The sequence below is a fragment of the Podarcis raffonei genome, chromosome 13 (assembly GCF_027172205.1).
Source record: "Podarcis raffonei isolate rPodRaf1 chromosome 13, rPodRaf1.pri, whole genome shotgun sequence".
In the NCBI taxonomy this organism is placed as follows: Eukaryota; Metazoa; Chordata; class Lepidosauria; order Squamata; family Lacertidae; genus Podarcis; species Podarcis raffonei.
In genome coordinates this window covers 8,791,804-8,801,487 of record NC_070614.1, presented here as the reverse complement: position 1 = coordinate 8,801,487, position 9,684 = coordinate 8,791,804, and the positions used below count along the sequence as shown (strand labels likewise).

Below are 9,684 nucleotides of genomic sequence, written 5' to 3'. Positions count from 1 at the left end.
AACAATTGGAAGCTATTGGAAAGTATATCTGAAGGAGCGTCTCCACCCCCATTGTTCTACCCGGACACTGAGGTCCAGCGCTGAGAGCCTTCTGGCGGTTCCCTCACTGCGAGAAGCAAAGTTACAGGGAACCAGGCAGAGGGCCTTCTTGGTGGTGGCACCCGCCTTGTGGAACGCCCTCCCACCAGATGTCAAAGAGAACAACTACCAGACTTTTAGAAGACATCTGAAGGCAGCCCTGTTTAGGGAAGTTTTTCATGTTTGATGCATTATTGTATTTTAATATTTTGTTGGAAGCTGCCCAGAGTGGCTGGGGAAGCCCATCCAGATGGGCGGGGTATAAATAATAAATTATTATTATTATTATTGTTATTATTGCCATCTGTCAGGGAACTGCCATCAGTGCCGGAGGGAGAGAGCAAGCTCCAGAGGGATCCCAGAGAGCGTCCCGGGATTGGGAGAGGCAGCCCATCTTCTGGGGAAGGGAATCAGCTCAGCTCCACTGGAGAAGGGGGGCAGATGGGGGAATCAGAGAGGGGGTCCCATGACTCCTTGCCGGGGACCAGCGGGGAGAGGAAGGGTCCTCCGCTTCCTATGCCCTCCTTGCGCAGAAGGCTTCCGCGCAGGGAGAGTAGGAGGAGACTGGGCGTCAAAGAACTTCTTTGCTGGAAGAAGTTTAAGAAACACCCACTGACGGATTCTGCCAGCGATTGAGACAGCCACAGGTGAGTGGCTGTCCGGACAGAAAAGGTTCACTCAGGCAACCCAGCACAGGCTTACGCACGAGCAACCCCTAGAACCATTACACCATCTAAATGGAAATACTATATAGCAGTAATAACAACATAAATGTCATGCAGCAAACCTGCACACACTTACCTGGTAATGAGTCCCATTGCCATATAGAGGATTCCATAGTAATTTGGGCGTATAAGTACACCAAAGTCTTCATCCCCCTTTGTCGTTTTATTTGGTTTTTCCAGTTCCATAATACACAAACATATATAAAACCCAATAAATAATGTAATTAACTTACTGCTTCCTTTGTTTTATATTGATTCAAAAGCATCAAAAATTGGAACCATTTTTTTCTGAAATAAATCTCCACCAAATGAAGCTATCCCATAACTCCTTAGAGCTTGTTCTTTTATTCATAAGAGATTTTCCTCTCCCCAAGATCTGTTGTTGGTACAATATCTACTTTTTCATATCTGAGCTATTAAAAGCCAAGCAGGTATCAACATATGAGAGACCAAAGAACTTGGAGGAATCTGCTGTTTTGTATATTGTCCAACATTTCCAAAGGGCCTAAAATGTAAATTGGCGCCTGCTATTTTGGTGATTTCCTCAACGATTCTCATTTAGAAATATTAAATCTTAACACAGTTCCACTATATATGTGCAAAGGTACCGCTAGAGAAAAAATAATTTTTCAAAAGCTGCTACATTTCTGGCCATATCCACCCTTTTCAACATGGTTTGTATATAATGTTTTATTTGTAAATGTTGAAAGAAGGGCAGTACCTTGTGACTAAAGACTGAGTCATATCAGATCATGGATAGGTAAACTAAGGATCCGGCCCAATTGCTTTCTAAATCCAGCCCGCGGACGGTTCGGGAATCAGCATGTTTTTACACGAGTAGAATGTGTGCTTTTATTTAAAATGCATCTCTGGGTTATTTGTGGGGCATAGGAATTCATTCATTCCCCCCCCCCCCCAAATATAGTCCGGCCCCCCACAAGGTCTGAGGGACAGTGGACTGGTCCCCTGCTGAAAAAGTTTGCTGACCCCTGATCCTCAGATCAAAGGTCCACTGAGGTAGGGGTAGCCAGTGTGGTACTCTCCAGATCAATACTCTGATCAGTCCCAGACAGCACAGAACTGCCCTGAGACCTCCAGGTATAGGGCGATATATAAATTCAGTAAATAATAATTCAACAAATAACAATAGTAATCCCTGATCTAGAACATCGTCTTTCCAGTGGAGAATGCTTTGGGGAAGTATACAAGCAGGGCAAGAAATCAGCAATCCTTTCCCCCCAGGAAGGTTCCATATTCAGGGCTAATAGCTGTACCCAGGGCTGGATTTAGGTTTAGGTTTAGGTTTAGGTTTAGGTTTAGGGCAGGGTTTCAGGGCTAATAGCTGTACCCAGGGCTGGAACTAGGTTTAGGTTTAGATTTAGATTTAGGTTTAGATTTAGGGCAGGATTTCAGGGTTAATAGCTGTACCCAGGGCTGGATTTAGGTTAGATGAGGCCCTAAGCTCTTGAAGATAGTGTAATGGGGCCCTTTATATGTCCAGCTGTTGTTTGTCAACAACAAATTGTCACTATTTTTTGTGTTGAATGTATGCTATATGGTAATTTATGGACAGACACAACACAAAACACTGTTGCTGTATGTAGGTTTTATTTTATTTGTTTTTTTTTATCTTATATTTTGGAAATGCATGTCCAGTTTCCCCCCCTTTTGGGGGGGCCCAAGAGAGTGGGACCCTAAGCTATAGCTTGTCTAGCTTATATGTAAATCCGGCACTGGCTGTACCATTCTCCCAACAATCTGTATAACCTTCTGGGTTATACAGCATTTTGTGCCATCAAATTCCATATGACAAGCATGTGCTGTGTGAGAAATGTCTTGTTTTGGATGGCACAACTGCAGGAACGGTAATGTCTGAGTGAATTTAGGAAACTTCTTTGTTGTTACTGCTTTGATTCCTTTTTTCGTTTCCAGAGATTTCACTTTTCTCACACTTCTTAGGGCTTTCCCCCCTTGGGGAAAAAAACCACAGCTCTTTAGTGCTCATTTGGAACAAATAGCCATTTGGGTTTTCTCCAGATGGATGTTTGCTCCAGTTTAGAGCTAAAGAGCTCCCTAGAAAGGAAGAGGCCAAGGGGAAAAGCAGAAAACTGCTTGCCTAGAAACATGTCTAGAAACCATGGGGCAAACAGAAGTGTGGAAAAACCCTTAGCTGGCAGTGTGTGTGTCACACAGAATCCCTCAGAGGGACAGAGTTGTCCAGGGGGACCCTATTCGATTCCTGCACCAGTCTATCACATGCCACATTACTTGGCCATATCTCTAATTCCCACAGGTCCACATCCTTAATTTTAAACTCTATTAGTATACTGCACTGCATTTGCTATACTTAAGAACTAATCTCATGTAGACATTCTCAGTGCCGCAGGAATAAAAGAGGCTCCGGGATATGACTACACGAGGGAGGTTTGTTTCCTCCCTGGATCTCCCTTGAGAACAGCGATGTTCTTTTGGCAAAATGATCTCTGTAACCTTGCTAAAATTAAGCCCTATTCTACTCTAATTTACTCGAGTAAGTCAAGTTTCGGTTCACCCTTTCAAACAGTGTGTGTGAAAGAAATAGGAAACTTTGTTTAGTGGTTCCCACAACATTATGGTGTTTCCTTGGTGTGTTTTAATGAAGTATTATTATGCCTAACTGATATTTATAGTTTCCTTACATCATTTAACTCCCCCCCCCCCTTTCAGGAAAGGAAACACAGGTATGGCAATTGGAAGCAAGTGTATTGTTCTTGTAAATCTGTCCCTGAGAACTATCCAGTTGAAGACCGCGGAAAAGTCATGAGTCATTGTTTAATTTGCTGTTTACAATTTTGCTTGTTTACAGTTTTCCAAAAGTAGATTAAGCAATACCCTTAAGTATATGCTATTATGGATGAATGAAGCATAATTGCATATAATACGTATTTATTAATTCCTACCTCTAATCTACAATGTAATTTATTCCAAACAACAAATGCCCAGTTGTTCACTCACTATCCAGAAACAAGAGATCATGTCCCCACAACTCTATTACTTCCTCACTCTTGAGAGATAGGAGGAACATACTGTGGAAAGAATTGATGGAGCCTCAAAAGCTGGAAAACTTTACTGGAAGTTGATATTGTAAGAGGCATTAGAAAAAAAGGCGAAGGACCCCTGGATGGTTAAGTCCAGTCAATGGCAACTATGGGGTTGTGGTGCTCATTTCGCTTTCAGGCCAAGGGAGCCGGCGTTTGTCCACAGAGTTTTCCAGGTCATGTGGCCAGCAGGACTAAACCGCTTCTGGCGCAATGGGACACCGTGACGGAAGCACACGGAAATGCCATTTACCTTCCCGCTGCAGTGATACCCATTTATCTACTTGCACTGGTGTGCTTTTGAACTGCTAGGTTGGCAGGAGCTGGGACAGAGGAACGGGAGCTCATCCCGTCGTGGGGATTCGAACCGCCAACCTTCTGATCGGCAATCTCAAGAGTCCCAGTGGTTTAGACCACAGTGCCACCCGCGTCAGTAGGAGGCATAGAACTAATTTGAGACACGTCTCCCTAAAAAAATCAAACTAGATTTGAGGCGACACCAGTATTGGGAGCCGTTTCAAGATTTCCATCATATATGCAACACACACACATGCATGCAGTGGAGATTTAAAATCAGGGTTTTTCTTCTCTGAGATGGGCTGCCTTGCCAGGCCGACAAGCCCCCTCTGCCCCTCACTTCCCTCTACAGTACCTGCAGACCACTGGAACCACAATTGGTCTCCTCTGCTCAAGCCACCAGAGCCTGTCTCTGTATTAACTCTCTGAGGGTTTGAGAACCACTGGTTACCCTCACTTGCTTTAGCTGGCTGGTCAAAGCCTTTCCTGGGGTGTGGCTGCTGCTACATGCTGGTGGCTTTTACAGACCCTCCAAGTGTCCCTATTTTCCAGGCACATCCCTAATTTGGAGAAGCCGTCGCGGTTTCTGATTTGATCCCACAATGCCCCACTTTTCCTTAGGATTTCTCTGTTTTCATTGGAGAGATGTTGGAGGGTATGGAGTTATCCAACCCCCGAGCTGTCTGAAGAAAATCCTGTATAGGGAAGGTTGTTTTTTTTATTAAAAGTTTAATGTTTTATTATGTTTTTATATATGTTGGAAGCTGCCCAGAGTGGCTGGGGCAACCCAATCAGATGGGTAGGGTATAAATAGTAAAATTATCATGATGGAATGGGACATCCCTATTCTCACTGGAGAAATGTTGGAGGGCCTGGTTTTAGAAGCCACAGGCGACAATTACAAGACATTTGTACTGACAGTAAACACAGAACGAAAGTAATATATTGAAGCATTTAATGTGCCTTGTTTTCATCAAGGTAAACCACATTCTTTGTTATTTTAATTCCAGTAAAACAAAACCAAATACAAACAGCCAACAAGAGTACAAGTCCCCGCTCTCTGAGGACAAAGGGCAGCAGGGAGGGAGGGAGGCAAGGAGTCAACTCACTGCTCTATTAGTGGGGAGGACATTCACTGTGTTCACCTCAGCTGTGGTCGGATGGATGCTTGGTGGCCCAGCAGAAAAAGGATAAAACTCGCATGGGGAGAGGGGAAACCTAAAACCAGTGGGCCGGTCCCTTTCCCCTAAAGCAGCCTTTTTTCTAAACAAGCAGAAAGGCAGATCAGATAGGTGTGGAGACCCCTTGTCCCACTGGCTACCAATTATACAGGAAGGCAGTGAGAGACTGCTTACGAAGGCATGCCAGAGCCAGTCTTCCTGAGCAAGGTGATGGTGCAGGGAATGGATGGGGGCAAGACAGAGGGGGAGGTGAGCGCCCTCTCTTTAATCCACCTCCTCCATGCGTGAGTCATCCTCGTCTCCTTCCAGAGGGGGATATCTTCAGAGACAGCGGCACTAGGCTCTTCAGCAGCAACCTCATCTTCCTCAATCCCAAGCCCCAGCTTGATCATCCTAGAGATACGCTTGGAGTGAGTCTGTGGATCCTCCAAGGAGAAGCCAGAGGAAAGCAGTGCTGTCTCCAAGAGCAGCACCACAAGGTCCTTGAGGGCCTTGTCGTTCTTGTCTGCCTCGGCCTTCTGACGCAGTGTCTCTACAATGGGGTGGTCAGGACTGATCTCCAGGTGCTTCTTGGCCATCATGTAGCCCATGGTGGAGTTGTCTCGCAAGGCCTGGGCCTTCATGATAGGTTCCATGTTGGCGGTCCAGCCATAGGTGCTGGTGACAATACAGCAGGGCCAGGAGACCAGCCTGTTTGAGACCGTCACCTTGTCAACTTTCTTCTCCAGGATTTCCTTCATGAGTTTGCAAAGGTTCTCAAACTTGGCTTTGCTTTCCTCCATCTTCTTCTTCTCATCCTCATCCTCTGGCAGCTCCAGCCCTTCTTTGGTGACGGACACCAAGGTCTTGCCATCCAATTCCTTCAGCTGCTGGACGCTATACTCATCAATGGGCTCTGTCATGTGCACCACCTCAAAACCACGTTTCCTCACTCGCTCCACAAAGGCAGAGTTAGCCACCTGCTCCTTGCTCTCACCTGTGATGTAAGAGATGCTTTTCTGGTTTTCCTTCATACGGGACACATTCGGAGAGGGAATTCATCTCGGCGCCGGAGTGGGAAGTGTGGTACCGCAACAGTTCTGACAGGCGTTTGCTGTTGGTAGAGTCCTCATGGATCCCCAGCTTGAGATTTTTGGAGAAGGCCTCGTAGAACTTCTTGTAGTTTTCTTTGTCCTCCGCCAGCTCTGCAAAAAGCTCCAGGCATTTCTTGACGATGTTCTTGCGAATCACTTTGAGAATCTTGCTTTGTTGCAGCATCTCACGGGAGATGTTCAGGGGCAGATCCTCGGAGTCCACTACACCCCGGATGAAGCTCAGGTCCTCTGGGATGAGTTCATCCATAATGAAGACGCGCCTCACATAGAGCTTGATGTTGTTCTTTTTCTTATTGTTCTCAAAGAGGTCAATGGGGTCCGGCGTGGGATGAAGAGAAGCGCCCGGAATTCCAACTGCCCCTCCACAGAGAAGTGCTTAACAGCCAGATGGTCTTCCCAATCATTAGTCAAGCTCCTCCTGAGTGATGTCATCAGGGTTTCGGGTCCAGATGGGCTTGGTCTTGTTCAGTTCCTCCTGGTCGATGTACTTTTCCTTGTTCTTCTTGGTCTTCTTCTTGCTCTTGCCACCTTCCTCCTCTTCATCTGAGCCCACATCTTCAATCTTGGGCTTCTCCTCCTCATCCTTGGGGGCTGCCTCTTCATCCTCCTTCTCCACTTTTTCCTCTTCTGCCTCATCGTCGCTGATTTCCTTCTCACGCTCCTTCGCCAGATAGAGGGTGATAGGGTAGCCGATGAACTGGGAGTGCTTCTTCACCACTTCCTTGATGCAACGTTCCTCCAGGTATTCAGTCTGATCTTCCTTCAGGTGCAAGATCACTTTGGTACCACAGCCAATGGGTTCGCCATGGTCAGTTTTGACAGTGAAGGAGCCGCCTGCAGATGACTCCCAGGCATACTCTTCATCATCGTTGTGCTTGGCGATAACCACAACCTTCTCAGCCACAAGGTAAGCAGAGTAAAAGCCCACACCGAACTGTCCAATCATGGAGATGTCTGCACCAGCCTGCAAGGCTTCCATGAAGGCTTTGGTGCCAGACTTCACAACGCTGCCCAGATTGTTGATAAGGTCTACCTTTGTCATGCCAATACCGGTGTCCACCAAGGTGAGGGTGCGATCATGGGGATTGGGAATGATATCTGTCTTCAGCTCTTTGCCACGTTCCATCTTTGAGGGATCTGTCAGACTCTCATAGCGGATCTTGTCCAGTGCATCAGAGGCGTTGGAAATGATCTCCCGCATAAAGATTTCCTTGTTGGAGTAAAAGGTGTTGATTATTAGGGACATAAGCTGGGCAGTCTCTGCCTGGAAGGTGTGTATCAAAACAACTGCTGTACAACTACTGTTTATATGGTTTACTTGAACCCACAGGGACACAGGTAAGAAACATTTTCATGAACGGAAGGATGGAGGATGTGCGCATTATAAGAAACCAAGTTTGTGTTCAACCAAAAGATGAGGATCTCCCATTCCTTCACTCTGTGCCGGGTCGTTCAGAATATCCTCAAAACCAATGCAGTCACAGTTGCCTTTCCAGATATCCAGGGACAAGTTAGAACTAGGAAGTAAGATGCTAGAGCAGCTTCACTGCTTGGAATTCTGTCTGCAGCTTCAGCGGTGCATGCAGCCCCGGAATATTTCTCAGAGTAGAAAAATTCATCTTATCTTGATTTAGCAACAACAACAACAAAATTATCCGGTGTGTCCAAAGGATGAACAGGGAAAAGTTCATTCTTCACATTTGTAAAGCCTCTATTTATCACGTCACAGCTTTCAAATGCTTCAGCAGCTGACAAATCAGAAACCGGAATACAGTCCTTCAGCTGAGATCCATCCGTTCTGGAATTCGCCTCAAGCTGTGTTTTTTTATAAAAAAAGAAGGGGGGGAAGGACAGTGGTCAAAGACAATGGGAGATGTAGTGAAGCAACCCCTGTAGAAAGGCCCCCCAGCCTTCTCCCTGCCCCATGCAAAGGCACCCTTCCTCTTACCTGGTCTTTTGGGGGGAGGCTTGGGCAGCAGCCACAGCGGTGCACGATCGAGATCCTGCAAGAAAGAAGGGATCTTTGAAGCACTGCTTCCTGGGCTCGAATCCTGTTGGCTGCTTTCGCAGTGGCATCTGGGTGGCCCCTGGGAGAAGAGGAGGCTGGACCAGATGGGCCCTTGGCCTGATCCCGCAGGCCCTCTTTGTGTGTTTCCTAAGGCCCCCCTCCTTCCCCCTGTCCCATTACCTCAGGGGCGAGAGGCCGTCGTCTGGGCTCCAGTCCCTCCCGGAGGAATGCGGCGGTTCCACGGCTGAACTTCTCCCTCGCTGCAAAGGAAACAGAGACATCAGAAGGCGTCTGTCTCCCAGCCACGCTAGTCCCAGTCTGGGGCAGGAGGGTGGGGGACCTGGGAAGGGGCATTTCCACTTACCTGATCTTATCAGGGCTCCCCACTTCTCCACCGTACGGGCGTCCGACCGGCCTAGCACAGAAGCAACAGCCAAAGTCTCCTCCCTCACCTGAGAAGCTGTTTTAATGGGAGGAAACTTTGGCTGCTGCTTCTGTGCCAAACCGGGCCGGGATGGAGCCATGCCCGTACGGAGGAGGGGCAGTGGGGACGCGCCGCGAGGGACGACAGCCGGGAACCGCCTGGATGTTGTTCGGTTCTTCATTCCGGGAGCCGGCGCTGGAGCCTCATCCCTGGAGGCGTGGCCCTGTGGAGGAAGAAGGACATCACATGAGAATGGAAGCCACAGGTGGGGAGTGTGTTTCTAGGACTCCCAAAACATGTTCCACAAAGATCCCTTCATTCCCTCTGCCCTCTTACCTGATGTTCGCCACGTCTCTCCAGGGATTTGGCCAGAACAAAATAGGTGTTGGGGAAAGGCTCCCACACTGCAAAGAAAAAAGAAACATGAGCAGGCGCCTGGCTCCCTGCCATGCTAGCCCCACTCTGGGGCATAAGGGTGGGGCACAAGGGAAGGAAGCATTCCTAAAATATGGGGCACTGGTTGGCATTTCCACTTACCTGAGCTGGGAGCCTTTCCCCCTTTGCTCTGGCCGGCCTCTCGCCTAAGGAAGAAACAAGCTCAGTTAGTCTGATTGGGGGAGACAGGGCGAATTCTGGGATTGATCTCCACCAGAGCCAGATTATTCAATGGACAGAGTAGGCCTATAGGCCAGGCAACAACGGATCAGAATAAGTACTGTTTGTTTTGCCTATTAATTATTGTTGGTTGCTAAAATAAAAAACGTATCAGGATATGATTTGCAAGGAGCCCAGGGCGATTT

At 47.4% G+C, this 9,684-nt stretch overlaps 2 pseudogenes; both read right to left on the bottom strand.

Moving 5' to 3' along the window:
• Positions 1-5,607: 5,607 nt before the first annotated feature.
• On the bottom strand, positions 5,608-7,737 carry LOC128399733 (heat shock protein HSP 90-beta-like; annotated as a pseudogene).
• LOC128400285 (proteasome maturation protein-like) lies at positions 7,610-8,984 on the bottom strand (annotated as a pseudogene).
• Between the last annotated feature and the right edge of the window lie 700 nt (positions 8,985-9,684).